Genomic DNA, 20,019 nt, shown 5'->3' on the forward strand with positions numbered 1-20,019 from the left:
CTATTTGGAAGTGTATCTTGCTGTAGGTAGTACGCTTTGTTGTAAACTCTACTCCTCTTAGAGGTGTGTTAAATGCACAATCTGTGAACATACTAAACCTGAACTTAGTTGGGATTTTTGTGTTTTTTTTAGGTTCTTCTTGATAACTCTTACTTGGTTGCTCCCTCTCTTCTTTCTTTCCCCTGATTGGGGAACAAATATGGATTTAACAAATTAACTCATTTATTTTAGCTTTTTTTAAAAGTGTGGGGTTTTTTTTTGTTTTTTTTAAAGCTGGAATCCTTTATTCAATGAACTGTGTTCTTCCCAGCTTACAGTTTCAGCAGAGTATCTGAAAGGCTTCTTGAAGAACATAATAAGCATCGCAGTACTTTCTCAGTGTTTCAGCTTGTGGAATAGCAAGCCTTGCTCGGTGCCTGCTTGTGCCCTCTTTGTGCAGGGCTCCGTGTGCGATGCCGCTGTAGCTTCATTTTGTAAACTGAAAGGGCAGGACTGTGCTGGAGTTTTACAACTGGAAGGCTTATTTCCTCTTTGCTAGGGCTTGATTCTTCCATCTGGTAGTGTATGTTTTACTGGTATTTTATATATATATAAATATATATATAAGGTGCTGTTGTAGCTTGATTTTCTGATTTTTCTTGATTTGTTGTAGCTTTTTCTTTATTTGAGAAAGAAATAAATCATAACTCAAAAATATTCAATGTAGCAATACAATTATGATAAAAGTGATATTGGCTGGACAGACCTGCCTGTGTTAAAATTGCTTTAATTTTTTTTTTCTTCATTTGTTTTTCCTTATGAGAACCGGTAAAATTTCTGATTATCCTTTCGGATGCATTTTGGAGGATTTATGGACTTTTTTTAAAAAATTTTTATCTTTTTTTGCCCTCCTCACATCAGAAGAGATGGGCTTTTTCAGTTTTAAAAAGAGCTTAACTGACTTGCTATTGCAATAGCAGCAATATCCTGTGTCTTCTGTTTTCTTTGGTAATAATTACACGTTAGTGACAAATAATAAGCTTGAAGGCAGAATAGCTGATCTGTTTGTGAGTGTGATTGTTGACTCTAAAACTGAAGGACATGGCTGTTATTATTAAATCTGTATTATGTGTGTCTGCAGAAATGACATCAGGGAAATACCAAATAATACAAAGCAGTGTCAGTGGTTTGAAGATCAGGGCCCTGCAAGTTCAGCTAGAGCACAGTGTTGCCATGGGTACGGTTTTGTGGGTCACCCCTTGTTCCCCCTGAGTCCTCAGATGATATTAGGAGAGGATTAAGTCACTCTTGTCCTTAAAGAACAAATGGGAAGCCTGTTGGTAGTACGCTTATGCCAGGGGATACTCGTTGAAGCTTCAAATATCTGACTTTATCAGATTGTTTCTTAAAAGCTAATGACTCTGTCACTCAGTTTACACGTTGCTGGCCGGTGATCTTCGGGCAAGCTCGAGGAGCACTGAACACCACGGCTCAGCTCTGGGAACTGCGGAACCTCACCCTTACAGGATATCTGGAGATCTGTTTTAACAAGTTGCCTAATTTGTCTGTGGGAAACTTTGAAGGTTATGAGTAGTGTGGTGGTGTGGGTAAATGCATCACTTTAGCCCTTGCCCGCTGCTTTGTATGAGTTGGCTGTGGGCATCGTACAGAGTGGAGCGAAGAGACCAGGAGGTGAATAATCACACGACAGGCTCCCATAAACTGTTGAAACCAACTTGGACGCGCTCTGGTATCTGTGTATGCCAAGCCTTACAGTGCTGGTAAGTGTTGTTTAAAGATGGCAATGCTGCTTCTGAAGTACTTGGGTTTAGAGTGCTCATTCGTTTCCCTTCCAGGGACACTTGACAGTTAAGTCTAGGTTTTAATTACCAAAGTATTGCTTAAACTGTTCTTTCTATCATGATATTAAACGTCCCCGCCCCTCTAACAACATAAGCACAAGACAACCTGATCTACAGAAGTACAATGAAAATAGAAGCAACTTGGTTTTTTGAAGGGGCAGCAGGTAAGGCTGTGTGGAGGGTGGGACAGGACTGGATTTCCAGTCTTAAGGTCGTTTTATGAAGTTTGATGAATACTCAGTTTAAACAAATGGATTACATATTCTTTCTGGTGTTTGTAAAAGGGCTGACGCAACCTTAATTTTAGCGAATGGAGCTGTAATTATATTTGGGGTCCCAACCCCTGTAGTATTTTAGTGGTTACCTCTGTTCCCTAGAAATAAATGAATCTGAGCCATTAAATCTGATTTGAATTCTTGCAGAGTTCAGGTCTGGTTTGGACCCATCGCTGTTAGCACTGTTCTTGCTCTCATGTACTATTCTTAAGCTTACCTCTTGTTTGCTAAACTATCTATATTTCAGCTAATAACTCAGTATTTAAACTACATTTGCTCTATGTGCGTAGCACTGATGTACAGACTTCCAAATTCTGATATATGTGAAACTTATGACTAAGGGAAACCACTGGTCAGACAGGGTGTAAGTCTGTCAAGATGAATTCAACCTACTTGCAATTCAAATGAAAGTGATGGTTACTTAAAAGCTGAATAATGTATAACTATACCTTGTTTTGGTCCAAAAAAAAAAAAGCCCAAATAATTTATTTTGCTAGTCCAGACGTAGATTGGAAGATAAAATTCCAGTCTCCTCTGCGAATGAAGAGTTCAAGGCACGTTACTCACCATGTTGTTGCTAGTCTGATTATAGATGGCAAAATTATATTTTGTGTATGTGCTTCTGGAGTTTCAAAGGCAAACTTGGAGACACTAATATTGCTCTGAAAGGCTGATAGTTATTTCCTGTAGCTTCATGTTTATGCTTCTTGTCCCAGCTAAAATAGATCAATCTCTTGCTTAGCCAAATGCCTGTGTATATGGCTTCCTCATGTCTTAACAGTGCAATCGAACTGATATTCTTTATGCTTTTTCTTTTTCCTTGAAGGCAAATTAAATTATACTCAGATGTAGATCAGAGAAACGCAGGGGTCTGATTACAGCAGGCAGTATGGTGGCAGAAGAGCTCAAGTCTTGAGCCTGAGCCGTCATCACTGCCGTCATCTGCTACAGAGGGTTCATCTCCCAGAAGAAAGGGTAGATGTACTTTGGATCAAATTCTTGAGGAGGTGGCATAAAAGCTCGGTTGAACAAAGTGCAGCCCATGTGAATCATGTACAGGTAGGCTCGCACAGCAGGCAAACTCCTGATTCCCTTGCGGTGAATTTCTCCAGCCTCCTACAACTCCGAAGCCAATTTCATGACTTAGTATTTTCCACATGTAAAAGAATTTCTTTGGGATGAAAAGGTCAGTGAAATCAGTTGCTGTAGATGTTACGCAGATTTTAACTTGGTAACAATAAGAACAAAATACTTCTGGCTCACACTAGGGCCCTATGTGAGGCTTGGGGAGGCTTCTTAATAAAGTTTTTGAAATGTAAATGTTAGAAATTATTACAGTTATTTAAAATTATTGGGAATTCTAACCCCAGAGGATTATGGACATACATTAGTGTGATGCTTAAGTAGCGTTTAAGCTCTAGCACTCTTAAATATATCGGGATAGCGCTAAGGGTTTGGCGGTAGGGGGGGGTCTGTTTCCAAACAAGGTTAGTCTTAGACTCCTCTGAGTAAGTTGTTAAATTGTGTATTGTCATACAAGCCCATATTTTGTAGACATTGGTATGCTTGATAGCAGAATGTTTGCAGTTGTTGCTCTAGAAAACAGGGGAGACAGTGTGTTAGTGGGAAGTGCAAGTCTGAAAAATGGATGCAGATGTAAATGATAGTATATTCAAACTCCATAATACATATTCTTCCCTTGAAATATCTGCTGGAAGGTGGGAGGATGGTGGGTTATTTATCCTGTTGCTTTACATGCATCCTCCCCTAGAAATGGGGAGGGAAGGGTCTGACTTCTGCCCTGCCTACCCAACCTCCTCACAGTTAGAAAATGGTATTTCTTGTTGCTCTTTTAATCCTTGCCTGGTCTCTTCTGAATTTTCCTCAGAGAGTGGCAGCCACTGAATTAGTAGTTCTCCCAAGGACTAACAAGATACTAACTTTGAGATAAAGCTAGCAATGTCCCTGTGATTTGGACAAAACTAGCAAAAAAAAAAAATTAGTTGTAGTTGTTGCATTATTCAGGCAGGTTTGTGTAACGCAATAGGCCCTGTATTAGCTTTCATTGGCAAAGGTTAGATTTCCAGTCTCTTGGAGCGATAACTCTTTTTTGTAAAGAGACTTTAGCATAGACAAACACAGGCCTGGAGTCTCTGTACCTTGCCCAAAATGGTTGTGTTGGCATGGTGGAAGATTTGATATGTGGGTGGAAATGAGGTGAAGTATTAGGCATATCCTTGCACGCTGAATGACGTGACACACGTGATGTAGCTGGAGATTAAAATGGGATGAGCAGTTCACTCATGCTGTGTTCTGGCTATCAAGCTACTCGTGTGTAGCTGCAGGAAGCTTCTAGGAGAAGTATGTAGTTAATCACATCCATTAGCATGATTAAAATCCTGAATAGCCTGTGTCACTCACTCCCATTCTCTACCTACACTTTGCCCCTTTTATCCGGAGTATTTGCAAGTAGGAGCATAAGACAGACTGAGAACAATGCAGGCTCGAACCCAAGGGATGGTCACTGGGCTTTTAAATGTATCAAATAATTCTGGGCTTTATATTGTTCTAACAGGCAGGTTCTTTGATAAGCCGTACAGCTGCTGTCTGAACAGAAAATCTTAAAAATCAGCCCTTCACAGATGGAGGATCCTCAGCAGGATTGTCAGGAATCCAGTTGAACATGAAGTAGGCTTGTCTTGCTAGTCAGTCAAGTGCTCATAGCTTGCTAATGTTTCGTATCTAGTGCGTGCTAATGTTTTAATTTTAACGCCTCCGTCCACGTTTGATCTCTTCATGTTGGTTGGCATGTTGCATCGGTGCTGTCCTTGCCTCTAATGGCCAGGGCTAGAGTGGGCTTGAGAGCGAGTTATATGTGGATGTAACTCTAAGGAAAGATGACCAATTTTAGGCTGAAATTAAGGCAAGGGGAACTGCTTGCAGATAGGCTGGTTGGATTTAGGCAAGGGCTAATTAGAAGTGAAAAAAGCAAAAAGAGGGAGGTAATTTTTGTAAATTCTGCTGTGCAAAAACTCTCCCCTTTTAAAACTTTACTTGTTGGGGAGATACTGTATGTATTAAAGTTAGATCTTTTTGAAAAAGCAAGCTGCTTTCTGAGTATTAGGTCATCCACTTCCAACACATTCCCGCCTGGGAGTGAGTCATTGTTCCTTTTGTAAAATTACATTAGAGCTACATCATCCTGAAAAGCTGTTTTTCAGCTGAATTTAGGGTGTTGACACTTGCTTTAAACGAAGTAAAACTATGGGAGCATTTATCAGATTAATTTCAAAGTACCTTTACAGACTCTTGAGTTACAGCTCCTGAAGTGCTAGAATATAAGATCAATTCAGACTTGGTAGTGAAAACCCTCCGGTGCTGGGGTGCTGCTTTGAGTGTGCTGGGTTTCATTCCCCCCGCCCACTGGGGTATTGAACCCTCAGCTCTCAAACCGAGGATCATAGCGTATATATACATGTAACTTAACTGATGTTTGTGAAATGCTTAAAATCCTCTGAAAGGGCAGAAAAACATGCACGTGCTTTTACTTGGTCTTGTTTCCTCCTCCCCAGCTTGTCACTTGTTTCTTGCCCTAACTGTGGTATGTCTAACTGTAGCTCTTTGCTGTAGATATTCTGGCGGTTTGTCCTTCTAGGAGTGTGATACTGTGAGTTTGTTTCCATCCTATGGCCTTTTTTTTAATAACAAAACTGTCTTGAGGTTCCAGCCTTCTTCCACATTACTTTTTTTTTTTATCATGCTGTTATGCCAACATAACCATACGTGCTGTAAAATGGGTCAGTGATCAGGTGGGATTTCTAGAACTATTTTTAGGAGCTGCATCAATTCTGTTAAAGGGGAAGTAGAAACAACTAGTTGGAGAAGGGGATGCCAAGCATACATCAAACTGGCTTTCTGTTGTTGGGGAAAAATGCGATGGAGAAGCACTGTCAGTGGCATGACTGAATAAGAGCAGTGCAAAGTATTAAGGCTTGGAGGTGGAAGATCCAACCCCAAACCATATGTACCTTCGATTGGAACGGCTTAAGCTGCCAGGCATGCCAGGATGTTAATGGAAATCCAAAAGTTGCGCTTTAGTGACAGTTTTCCTTTAACGCATGGTACTTTCCAGAGGGGATTTTCTAAGCTTCTAGCTATTAGTAGTTTAAATTTGACTGGGTTTGAGGCATATTAAGAGGAAGATGCCTGCTGTTTGGTAAAAGGCCTTTTATCATAGGTTGGGCTAAAGGTCCACCTGGCCTAGTAGGTGCTCTTGACAGTGACCCATGATGTCTGCTTAGGAAGTTCTCATGTGCGCTGTTCCCATGTGGGTAGGTATGGCTTGAGCTACACTTGAGTAGTCCTGTGAAATTAATAATGATGCTAGATCTGAAATGCTGTTAGAAATATTGAGGAAAACCCTACTGCAAAGAGCAGCTTATGGAAAGTGTTTTTAAAGCGTAATTGTTAGCACTGCTCATAGCAATTATAAGTGCTTAATTCCTGCCTGTAACCTGATTACTGTGTACGCTAAGGTTCCCTTTCTGTTGGACTGAAATGGTGTTAACAAGAAACACATGAATATTGAGTTTGAAACTTTTCTTTTGGTTGTTGCTGATTGGGTTTTTTCCTCTCATCCCTTTTCAGTCCTCCTCTTGTGGGTTTTTTCTGTGTGTGTGTGTTTTTTGGTGGTATTTTTTGTTTTCTGTGTGTGTGGAGTTTTTTTTGTTTTGTGTTTGTGTTTTTTTGTTTTTAAACCTTGAGTATTCTACTTCTTTCAGTCTTCTGACTCTGTAAAGGCTCTTTCTCTATTGCAGTTTTCTTAAGCGTAGTGCTCTTTTTAAAGATGCTCCTATGCTTATCTGCACTGGTCTGAAGGAATCTCAGAACAGTTTTTTCTGCTGTCCATAGATACCTAATTAATAGTAGTGAAAGTAATGGAAACTTAACAACTGTGGAAGAGCAAAGACAAAAATCCACAAGCCAGCTCCAGCAGAGGCTTCGAATGAGGCTCTGCAGACCTAAGAGGCAAAGAATGAGACCAGAACTTGAGTCACTGGCTCTTCCTTCCTTTTGACTTTTGTGGTGGGAGTGAATCGCTTTTCTTTTTGGTTATGAATCAAAGCAATTAGAAAAAGGGTGCTAGATGATTCTGACTTCTTACTTAGCAGGAGCTAAGTGATTTAGATAGGCAGTAGTAATGTAAATATGTTTCTGTTAGGAATCCAATAACAGGTCATAACATAAATTATTGATGCACAGCTTCAGAAGTATTACTTTGGTTATAACTTCATATATGGTAATGTTTTCTTTTATCCTGGAAAAGGCAGAGAGAAACCTCTGGAAAGAAAGGTGGTATGTAAAAGGAAACCTTTAACATGATCTTGAGATTCTGGAGGAAATGTTTGGTCAGGACAGCAGTTGGTACTTGTGATTTGAGAGCCTGCACTCCTGCTGCGGCTTGCCGAATGCAGCTCCCGAGTGTAAGTTGGTTCCACCTACACCAGCACAGTTGGACAAAATGATGGGACATCATCACCAGGATGTCTGTAAAACTGGTGATTGTCGTCGAGGTTTACATCTCGTGTTAAATGCTTTGGGGATGACATGCCATAACGCTTGTACGTATCAAGTGGTACTACTGTGACACCACGATGATGGGAACTCTGTAGGATGCTGTGGGTGGCTCAAGCTATATTTTATGCAACAAATTTGCATTTACATATGAAGCTACAATGTACGTAATCTGCAGTGTCACTTTTTTCAAGATATCTTTATGCTTACAGCATATATAGTATTTTTTCTTAGACTGTATTTTAACCTATTTAAGCACTTACAACATGAGAATTAAAGGATATATCTGTCTCATGTTCCGAGGACTGGATTTTTTTTTTTAACTGGTCTTTTAGGTAAAATGTACTTTTTCTTTTTGCATTGGGATTTGGACAGAGCATGTAGGGCAATAGGATCAAGTGTCACATTGGGATTACATATTTGTCCCCGAATGACCCTCTTAGTAGCTTGCATTGGTGTAATTGGTGGATGACTGACTGGATTTATAGGGATGTATATCTGCATTAGCACTGGTTTGATGTAACTCTAGCTTATTTGCTTTTAGTCCAACCTATTTTCAGCTTGGAATTCACTTTTAAGGAGAGATCCTATAATTTGCCTCAAACTAGCATTTTCAGGCTTATATTTCCCCTTAAATAATGGTGGTTTTATGAGGAATAATAGTTCTACATTTGAATGTAGAAGAGTGTTGTATGGCATTGGCTGCTGAAGACCAAATTTGCCCAATAAGCTCTATATTTATTTGACACCTGTGGATGTCAATGGTGTTTAAAAAAACCTGATCAACTGTTCTTTTGTTGCATCAGTAGTCGTCTTGTTCTTAAAACTGTAACAACTCCTTAACTCATGGTATTCTATATTATTTTGGTGTGTTGTGTTCCTTTGCTGGCAGCTTCTATGAGATTTCCCTCTTCTATAATGAATCAATATGAATTTGAAAGAGTTGGGGGACATAAACTCCTTGCAATTCCAAGCTTAGTTTTCTCCAGCTAAGATTTTTTAACTCACCAAATTAACTGTAATGGCTGGTACTGCTAAAAGACTTACCCTGTGGGTGCATCCTTCTATACTCTAAACATAACTCTTGCAGGATCCTCTGCATCCAGCGCTGGTTGTCGCTGGAGATGGTAACTTCACTAGGATTTCCCATTTTAGTCTGCAGTTCCCAGTGCTCACCTGCAGTTGATGCATGCTCCTCTCTGCTGGCAGAATCTCCTAGAATCACCTTCAGGTAATGATGGATTAGTAAATGGTTGTGGTGTACTAAAGAAAAGCTGAATTTGTCAATTCACAGCAGATAGCCGTGTTGTACACTAAATCTCCTTATGTGTTTGACAAAGGCCTTTAGTTCTAAAGCATTGATTTGTTTTTTTTTTTTTTCTTAATTACCACGAACTGTGTTTGTGCTACAGGTTCTACTCTGTTACCCTACTGCTGGTGTGCTCCTCTCTCCGCTTCTTCCTTTGCATCTGTGTCAGCTGAACTCGCATCTGACCTATGCTGCTGTTTTCCTCCCTTTTTTGTGTTTCTTGCCTACCAAATCCTGTTTATAGCCCCTTGGAATGTATTGAATGGGGGGTGGCTTTCTTTTTTGCTTCAAAGACCTTTTAAAAAAGGCTGTTTGAGGGTTGATTGGAGCACATAATTTAATACAGTGCTCCTAAAAAGCCTAACTGGCTGGCATCAGCTGATGCTGTGTCTTATTTAAACATAGTGCAGACTTCTTGATGTTTTTCCCCTGGGGGATTGACTTCCTGTGATAAAATGAGATTCCCTTTTAAAGCAGAGGTCCGTGGTTATATAATGAGAGTAGGAAATGGTCCAGAAGTGACACTGGGAGAATAGAAAAGTTATTTTGGTAACTGGCTGTTAGGCAGGAGAATAGCAAATACGCTCAGGAGTGTACTAGTAATGTGAATTCTCTTTGGAAAGTGAGAGGAATACATTTAAGGAATTAAGTAAGGGAGTGACCAGGTCAGAGCAGTGGAAGGGAGGTTATGTTAAGGACAAAGTTGTACAGTGCACATCTAGGATTCCTCTTAAAAGATTTAACTCTTTCTAAACTATTTTTAATCTCTGCAATAAGCTGCTGTGTTGTTCTTAAGCATGATGTGTCTTCAAGTTTGAACCTCTAAGAGCCATGCTGGCTCTTGCCTTTTTGATTTGAAGATGTGAATTTAGGTTATTTCTTAATTTGTTTGTGTGGTTTTGTGTGTCTCAGTCCCGTGCCCCCCACTAATGCCAAACCAGGGAATTTCCTTCTTCCACCTGCATTTTCTGTCCCCCCTTACCAGTATGGCAATCTTGCGAAGAATTATGCAGTAGTCAGAACTGGCTTTTTATGCTATTGGTAGGGCAATATTGAAATTCCTACATCAGATCACCTTTACTCAACAGGGATTGTTGAGAGGCAGTGATACAAACTCACGGGGAAGCCAACTGGATTCTGGCAGGGGGTCACTAAACTTGCTGAGCCTTCGTAGTCTGCTCTTAAATGGAGGAGTTCAAATTCAGTGCTGCATACACACAACACTCCATACTGTGACCGAACATCAAACTTGCAAGAACAGCCGTATGGATTTAAACTGGAATATTGGTTGTGTTTTTTTGTATAAGGCTCTTCTAAAGAAGTTTAAGGTTTATTAACTCCAGATATTCACATTTTGTTGTGTAATGAGATAATTCTCTGTCTTCTTGCTCATTGTGTTTTTGATTTGTTTTCTCTTGCGCTGTTCTCATGTTTTGTACCAGTTTGTGTCTGTCCTTGCTGCAAAGAGGGAATATGGGCGGAGGGGGAGGGAATGAGACTACCATTAATTTAGTTCCCAGTTCTGTTTGTTTCTCTCCTGCTTCCTCAGTAACCTGTGCTAAAGTGCTGAGCTTGGAAATAGTGCTGACACTTTTAAGTGTAATCTTCAATAAAATAAATGGGGGAATCTACTTCTCTTGGGCTACAACTTCGGTCTGATTGTGTATGACAAAGCAATGTGGTATGGTAGATAACACATTTATAGCTCTTGGGGGTACATTCTGACGTCAACATATCTAGATTTTTGGCAGAGCTCAAGTATGCTGGTAAGCTCCAGGACACGGGGTACTCCTGAACAGCAGCATAATTTTGGTACCATTTAATTTTTTTCCTGTGTAGAAGTGGAAAGGGAGATACTAACTGCTATAGGTGTAATAAGTCTGTGTGTGGAATCCAGTTTGAGAATTACGGTTTTTAAAGTCTGAACTTGTAGGTGTTGGCCAGCCATTCTGTTAAAGAAATTGCATTTGGGGAGTGGGAGGAACACAGATTGTCTGAGAAATGTTCTTGGCATAGCGGATCAGCTATCTTAACGAAAGCAATGCTCTCCGTCCTGTGCTAATAGGACCTAAATGCCCATTGATCGTCCCAGATCTCCACTTCAGATGGCATAGCTTACCGAGACCAGGTTCCTCCCGTTTACCCTGGATGCCACAGACAAGGCGCTCTCCTGTGGAACAAAGCAAAATGTAGTAACGGCTGCCTTTATGTAGGTTTGTTTCTGAAAGGATCCTCAACTACTTTTCGTCTGTGATATGCCTGTAGAAACCTTGAAAATGCCCAAGATTGATCAAAATTAAACTGTTTTTCTCCCTTCGAGTCTGGGGTATGTTTATTTTCTCTAGTATGTAATTTATCTGTAGCCTTATTTTTCAGCAGCCAAATATGCTGACTGTGCCTGTTACGTTTCCCAAATGAAATTCTCTGGCAAGCTTCACGTCTTCTAATATCATTTTGAGGTGCTGATGTAATCAAATGGTTGAATGTGAACTGAACAGGAAATTATATAGTGCAAAACTTGCTCTTAAAATCTGTATGGAATTAAAATGCATGTGTTCTTTTTATGTATTTTTACAGTAGGCATTTGTGGTATTCAGTAATTTAACTTTTGGTCGTATTTTTTAATTGAAGAGATGTCAGTTTATTGAGGGGAGTGGGGGGAATCAAGACTGATGTGTTACATATCCTTAACATATCATCAAATTTCAGTGGGAGTTATTTTTACAAATCTATTCTAATAATTAAACCTGGTGCTGAACCAATTTTGCAAATGCAAAGGGGACAACACAATGAGTACATGAAAATAGGTGATCTAAGTTGAAATGTATTAGAGCATCCCGATTGTAGGACTGTAAAACCATGCACTGTTCTCAACAGTTGTAGTATTACTTGAAAGAAATGTCACAATTTATAAATTGAAGAATAAAATACAAAGAATCCTCCAAAAGAGAAGAGTAAAATAGAATTAGTCTTTGATCTTTAATATCTTATTTAGCACATACAGGTAACCTGGAGTGGTATTGTTTTCCATACTGAATATAACACATGCCTTTAAAGAAAGGTAACTTCCTAAGTGGCTTGGGGGACCTACAATGTTTTGTCCTTAAATTATTTTAAGTTTCAAATTAAAGATGGTTGGATCTAATTATTTATGCAACATAAGCTTTGGATTCAGCTGAAAGATGTTACTGCGTTATAAAAAAGTTGAACTACAAAGGGAAGCTGTATATCCACACTTCTCATTTACTGACATAGAACTTTTTCAAAAGTAGTTTTCTTTCAACACTCCTGTTAATGCTTTAGATTCAAGCCTAAACTTTTTTGTGGAATTGGGGGTGGGAGGAAAGATCAGAGGAATAAATTGAATGTATTGGGGGGAAATAAAAACAAATAATTTAGCATGAACAGCAGAGGAGCAGGGCAAAGTAAGTCACTGTTAGTTATTTTGATGTTTTTCTAAGTCAGCAAGACAGTATTACTCCCTCCACTTTCATAACGTGAAAAAAATCAAAACGTAAGAACAACTACAGCAGGTCAGGCAAAAAATTCATCTACATGGATTTGTGCAGTAGCACATCTTCTGTTTTGTCCTTTATTTGTCTTGTTTTCCATGCCCAGGTGAGGGTTATGTGTGGGCTATCTCCTCTTAGCTATTTGTATTGGAGCTTGGGTGTTTATCGGCAGCTTTTGTACTGCAGCCTGCGTGTGCGATTCTGTGTGGTGTCCACATGGTAATACAGCTTCTTCGGAGTCTCTTCATCCACCCTACCAGTGCTGACCTACTGCAACAAAAAATGCCTTTTGTTCATAGAAAGCAAATAATCAGTAAACAGGCAAGTGCTGATGTTGAGGAAATAAACCCAGCTCAAAAGCCTCTGTTATCTCCAAATAAAAAAGCTTAGCTTTGGTTACCACTGTTACCTTTGTCCTCTCAGCACTATTTATCACACTTGTAGCTTGCAGGTCATGCTAATAGCTCTCATGTCCCTGCTTATCTCTTCTAAGAGTTTTTCTTTTAATCTTTCAAAGTACAGGAGCCGTAAGTTCTAGGCGAAATGCTTTGTGTTATACTTTTCAGAAGCATAATACCAAGAAAGGGGGGTGTATACTGAGGGGACCATTTTCATCTACTAAACAGGGATGTAGACTGTATCTTATGGAATTGACTCAAATCTTATGGTTTTTTTTAGTCTGGAGATTGCCTGTGAATTGTTCTCTCTCTTAGCTAGTTTTTACTAAATTACTTTTGTTAGTCTACTAATTTTTTTAAAAAATATATATTTAAAAAAAGAGAAAAGTTCAGTGTGTTCAAGATGCTCACTGGATTGATCTGATTAAAGGCAGTCTCCTGCTTTCACGTTTCTTTTGTGTAAACTCCAGGTTAATTAAGTGGCTCATTCATTCGGTCTAGCTAAAGCTGAAAGGCTGCAGAGGCGAATGAATTGCAGGCAGCAGATGCTTGGATGAAAGAAGAAAGAAACCAACCACAGGGTGAAACTTTCTGAAGTATCTGTGTTTCCTTCTGAAAAGTGAGTTGAGAATAGACAGCCTGTGCCTCACTAGAGAGCTGCGGAATTGATCATTTCATAGAACATAGTCAAAGTTTCTCTTGATTCCTGCATACTACATGACTTCTAGTTCTTGTTTGTTCTTAATTTCTATGATCTAGCCATTACTAAATGCCACTGCATTTTGATTTGTTTCACTTGTGTGCTATACAATGGTAAATCTTAATTCTACATCCAGTTTTCCTTTGCTTCTTATGGCCAAGATGAGAATTCTTGCATGACTGGAATAAAATAATGGGGAAGATCTGGAAGGAGGTTCAAAAAATAGCATGCTCAGTTGCAGCAGAGTGAATAGGATGCTCAGGTGTCAGGAGCTGTGGGTTCTGGCTTATATCTGTAGGATTATTTCTGTTTTTATCCCGCAGGCCTCTTGCATGAAACACAGAAACAGTTCTTGAAATAGAAGTTGATCCCTAGAATGCTTGGTTAGGAGGGGGACAGACAGACACAGTCTTGCTGGTCTTTCAGGCTTTAACTTGTGCATCTGGGCTTACCTTACGTGTAGAGGCTGACCCCCTGAGCACAAAGTGCCTGTGGCAAATGTTTTGTTGGTAACGCACTTTCCAGAAGTGGGGTAGATGGGTTTGAACGCTTTCAGGCTGAGGAGGAAATAGAATGGGGATCCCCAACTCCCAAGGTGTGGAGCCCACTTCATTTAAAATGGGGACACTGTAGATGCTTTGGTATTCTTTCAGCTTGATGCTGTTTGTGCACGTTTTATATGCTCAGAGCGTAGATGTGGGATTAGCTCCTTTGGAGGCCTATGTGAGGATGCCGAATTTACGGATCTGAATACACTGGATATTTGTCTTAATCAATTGCCAGTGCTCTCGGACAGGTACAATAACAGAACTTCAAACACTGGATGAAGTTTTGTATGGAGGACTTGGCTGTCTAGAGCCTATCGGGCACTAGAGCAGGCTATGTAATCTTCGTTGAACTGATATTTTGAAAGTAGGTGTCTTAGCTCCTCTGAGCTGAAATCCAGGAGCTCAAGAACAGTATTTGGATTTTATTGGGGGTGGGGGGTGAAAAAAAAGAATGGTACTATGGCCGCTACATTTACACCCCCCCCCACCCCCCCCTGCTTATTCTTCAGCAAGGGTGCCTTGTGCAGTAGCAACCTCCTCCTTCCATCTTCCATACTGGCATATTCTTCTTTTTCTTCAGCCTGAGGCCAGGTATGGGCAGTTGAGAATATTTTCTTGTTGCTTTTGGAAGAAAGGCAAAGCATAACTGAAGTGATGTTCTAGAGTCTAAAAGTAGTTCTTCTTTCAAACCCCAACCAAAAAGCCCCTCCCAAACCCCTCTGATACTTGCCAAAGTAATTCCCTTATGATTCTAATAATTTGGCTAAAAAACTTTAAAAAGTCTTATAAGCATTCTAAATCAAAAGAGGTAGAAATGTAGGAGAAAAAAAAAAAGGAGGAGAGGCTATTGAATATTTTCTGAATAATAAAGTGAACCTTTCTGTAAAACATCTTCTTTACTAATTAATCATCAGATGAAGCTAACTTTCTGAAGTACAACAGCATGTAACAAAAAGCTTTTTGATAAAGTTTGCTGTTGGGAATGATCTCATCCTAGTGACCAACCGGTCACTGTGCAATGCTCTAACTATTTGCTGAAACAAAAGCATGCTGCATTGGCTGACCACCGAGTAATCTGTGTGGTGTTGGAGGGAGCCCTGCGTATGTTCAGATGCAGTCATGGCGTGGCAGCAGGTAGGAGATGCCGTCTGTAGAGCTTTTCACTTCAGTTTAGAAAGAAGAGCTAATCTTTGAGGTGGGTTAAGCAAGAACTGCTTCCTGTGAATTGGATGTACTTATTTTTCTGGCAATCACATTTATATTTTTTTAATTACTATTTTTTTAGACTCTCTATGGAAGATTTTAATTAAAAATGATATAACAGTCATCCCTAGCTTCATAGATTGATTTATTTTGAAGCATAGTACAGTGAATCAATATGCCTTCTGTATTAAATTCACCCAGCTGTATTTTGCAGTGAACTTCTGTCTTGCCAGAGTAAGAAATGAAGAAATCTCTTAGGTGGGTTAGAGAGTTCATCTAACATTCCCTTTAGATTAACTTTGTCACAGACTTGCACATGAAAAACATTCAATGACTCCTGTAGCTACAGTGTAGTGATACCCAGAGTAAACCCTGATATGTTCACTACAAAATATCGGCTATCAGCATATTCGTGCTGCTGTGACCGGAGTCCTCTGGCCTTTTGAAATGAAACCATTGAGAGGAGGACCCTTCTCCCCTTCTCCCCACATGAGGGAGATCTGTGTGTGTGATCAGAGTTTGGGTATGAGATTACTGACTTTCAGTAAAAATTCTGGAAACAATGGGATTTGAAGTGGTGTGTGGTGAAATGCCATGTGCTTTCTACCTGTTTCCATTTTTAAAATTATAAAATTGTCACTTTTTAAAATAAAATATGCAATATTTTAAAAAAACTTACTGTAGTAAGAGCAAACCCCAGCTATTCAACTCCTGCAATTCTGGTGGGAGTTGACAGTTGTAGCTGTCGCGCTTGCCGAGTTAGAATTCAGTAATGTGCCAGAAACAAAGCGAGTTTGAGTCATTCTAAGTCAACTTAAAAAACTAGAAGTTGTAGTGTTCATTGTTTGTGTTCTTTCAGTTTCTCGCTCCTGTATGATTATTTGTTGTCCTTGGATGCATCAGAGCCGCATGCTGATTCCAGTTTAAAACGCAGTATTTGTGTGTAGGGGGAGCCAAAAAGTTTGGAGTCTGCTCAAATACAAGTATTTTATTTCTGTCAATTAATGAAATGCTGAGAACCGTAAAAATAAGGGGATTACATATGAGACAATGTATTATACTTGTCTTCCTTTTAGTTGGAATTCATCTTAAAAATTATGGAAGAATTAATTGGTAATTTTAGAGTCATAACAGCTTCTAAATCTGAATGCAGCAGGAGTGACTGCATTTCACCTACATTTTGTTGACTTAGAAATCCCCAAACCCTGGGTGGCATAGGAACGCAGCTGTTTTGTTGCTTTGTTAGTAGCTGTCAGGCACGTTGCGCAGGCCGGTTTCACTGTATTCCCACCTCCTCGTTACATTTCATTAGTGGTGAACATGATATTTGGGAGTAGAGCCTGTAGGTGCAGGGTTGCTGTTCTCATACTGGCCTATCGAAACAGCAGACAGCGAAACAGCTTTGTTGGATCTTGCTGGTGAGCTTAAAATAAATATTAAAAAACCCCCCAAACCCAAAATGCAAACAAGTCCAGTTTGTAAGTAACTCCTACGAAAGCCAGCCTCGCATGTTCAAACAGAAGCTGGCGGCCGTGCACGCCGTCTACCTCGGTGCCAGCCTCTGCCAGCGCTTTGTGCGGGCACGGCTCCGCACCTGACCGTGTTGATGCACTCCTGGGTTTGTTTTGAGCTGGTTTAATGGCTGGTAGCAGAACTGTACTGTTACGTGGTTCAGCCAGGAGACAAGTGATGCTGTGGATGGACATATGAACAGCTTGTTTTTTTCTTAATGAGTCTGAGCTGAAAAGTTTTACGTTCAGATTAAAAGCGGTATAATTATTATTTTTTTTTTTTTTAGTTGGTCTTTGCAGTAAGAACCTACACGTTAAACTGATAAGCTTTTCTGATTTGTTTAGTGAGTTGAGTTGGCCTGAGCAGCAGGTCACCAGCTATGGCAGCACAGGAGAGTGACAGAGATGTGCGGCTGGGGCCCCTGCTCCTGGTTGCAGTGCAAACCTCAGCTACTCTGGGACTATCACCCCGAGTAACTCACCTGCGTGCTTGAGCAAGACTAGGCACTGGATTTGAGGCCCCTGTATGGGAGGTGGGACGGGTTTTTATTAGAAAATTACTTTTTGGCACTGGAGCGGCTCTTAGGATTGTTTCGTTGGTTAGTTGAGGCCTTGCTACGCTGAACAGACGACGTGTCGAGTATGTGTGCGTGTTCTCTTTCCAGTATGTAGCCTGCTTGTGCATCTTGTGGCTCTTAATTCCACAAGAATTGGAATGGCTCTTTCTTAATTCCAATAGCTGTGAGAAATAGAAATCACATGGATTAAGTATAGTGCTGGAAACTAGTTTTATTGGTATGTCTGAAGCATTTTCACAAGATTTTTTTTATTCAGCTGTAGTACAATATTTATTTCATTCATGTCACTTTTGATTTCTGAAGACATTTGAGACTTAAAGCAGTAAATCTGTGAACTAACTTACTTGATCATGATGTAAAATAATGCACGTTGTACTGCTTTCAGCCTTGATGGGAAACTCCTGCTGATCTCACTACACCTTCAGAGCAGATAGCACTTCCATTGATAAGCACAGAACAAGTATCTCAGAGAACAGTTCCACCAAGCTTCCTTTGTTTAGGGTATCGTTGTCGTGATAACACTGACAAACTAATACTGCTCCTCTCCCTTCAGCAAGATAAAATAGGGTCTGTGGGGAAGAAATCTTCTAAGATGCTGAGTCTCTCACTTCTTTTTTTTTTTTTTTGTCCCCCTGCAGTTCTTCTCCATCTCACTTCTTATTTACTGTGATTAAATAGCAATTTGCAAAAATGCAGCAAAATAAAAGTGCTTGAGTCTCATGTCTTCCACACCTCTGGCTGTTTTTGCCATGGCCTTAACTACTGATAGGTTAAAAAATACTTTCAAAAATAATGTTTAACAATGCATTGCAGTGTCTTAGGGCAGGATAGAGTGCATGTCGGATGAATGGTTTTACACTGTGGTGCTCTGCTCTGCAGCCATCTTCTGCAGGGTATTATTTAAGAGCCTGTCCATGTCAAATACACCATTACGTGTATTGTGTCTCAGATCTTGAAGCAATTTGTTCATCTGTTCTGGTTTAACACAGCTGTCTGCACCTTGTTGTAACCTGTCGTCATCTGATGTTGGGTACTAAGGCTCCATCCCACTTTGTCACACTGAATTGAACAAATCTGGTCTTGGAGGCAGTTGCATAATGGGAAATTAGTGTTCTTCCTCTGTTCCAGTTAATTTTTTGTTAGTTTTAGGAACTTTTTTCTTTAGAAACCTTAATTACTCTTGTACAGTTGTAAATAAACATCTGAAGGATTTATCAGGTAATTTCAAAGCCAGTCACTCTTGTCTTTAATTTGCTAAGGAGTGACATTGTGTTTTAAAAACCATAAAAGCCATAGTTTTGATTCGGAATATGTGAACGTGTTCCAGCTCAAACCAAATGTTTAATCTATTCACAAACTGGCATTGAATCTTATTCTGACTGCTTGGTTTTTCAGCTCACTTGTAAAAAAGGGAAACTTACCTTTTACAGATTGACTTTTTTGTTTGTTTTGATCCCCCTTCCCCCCCCCCCCCCCCCCCCCAATCTCAGTCCTGAGGACTGCTGTTGGGGAGAGACAAATTTCCTTTGCGGCAGGACTTTTTTTTTTTTTTTTTTTTTTTTTTACGTCACCTCAAAGTGGTAAGACTAATGGAAAACCCCCAAAGCTTGGGGAAGATGGGCTTCTTTATGCCTTGGAAATGAGATATGGCAGCTAAAAGGCAAATAACTAAATGTTAATGATCTTAACCGTATCTGGCTACACCATTCTGACCTTTATCTCCCCTTCTTCCCTTTCACCAGGTATGGGTATCGCTTTCTGCTTACACCTTACAGAACAAATCCACTCTTACTTGCTCTGATTTTAGCTGGAAGTCTTAAATGTTGGTATGATAAATAATGGGAGAAGGTTTGTTTTCTTTTGTTCCCCTGCACCCTCTTAATGCCCAAGTACTTGTTTCTGTGAGATGCACAGAATTGCAACTCACAGTTGCAAAAAACTTCACAGAATTTCTGTGAGTTGCACAGAAATAGAGAGGTTGGTCTGTGCGTTGGAGATCGCTCAGAGCTGTCCTGACTTCTTAGCTCCATCTAACCCGAGGTGCCAGCTCTAGCTTGGCCACGTCAGTCAGGTGTTGTGCACTGGCCCCACAGAGGGGAGGCGAAATGATGTTTTCAAGGCTTCTCCTGAAGTAACTGGGAGAATGTGGGACGTTCCGCAGGTGACTTCTGCGCAGCTGGGATCTCGATGAGGTCCTGGCAAAGTCTATGTGTAACCAGGACTTCACCATTTCAGTAGCTTTGGTATCTCAGGACCCTGATATTGCATAATTGCAGTGAAACTGGTCTTTTCCCTGTAAAGCTTTTGAGCAACAAGTCCTCTGAAAACTTCTGGAATATAGTCATATTCCGAATGGTCTTGCTTTTATTTGATAATAACACTTCATGTTGTTAATATCATGTTGATAATAACACTTCTGTAATGATTTTGAGTGTCATTAACTTTTCTGTTAGAGGACGGCCTCTAGTCTAGAAGTAAGTATTTTGATACTAGGTAAAGTATATAGTTTCTGTGCTGCTGAATAGCCATGACTCCTGGAAAGGCCTTTTAGCTTGAAGGGGGGAGAGAGG

General features: G+C 40.0%; 1 protein-coding gene across 3 annotated transcripts in view; it reads left to right on the forward strand.

The window, feature by feature from the left end:
• MAP4 (microtubule associated protein 4) overlaps nt 1-20,019 on the forward strand; it is a 166,351-nt gene that overhangs the window by 1,202 nt on the left and 145,130 nt on the right. The window lies entirely within an intron of this gene.

Source organism: Mycteria americana, chromosome 2, assembly GCF_035582795.1.
Source record: "Mycteria americana isolate JAX WOST 10 ecotype Jacksonville Zoo and Gardens chromosome 2, USCA_MyAme_1.0, whole genome shotgun sequence".
NCBI classification, from domain to species: Eukaryota; Metazoa; Chordata; class Aves; order Ciconiiformes; family Ciconiidae; genus Mycteria; species Mycteria americana.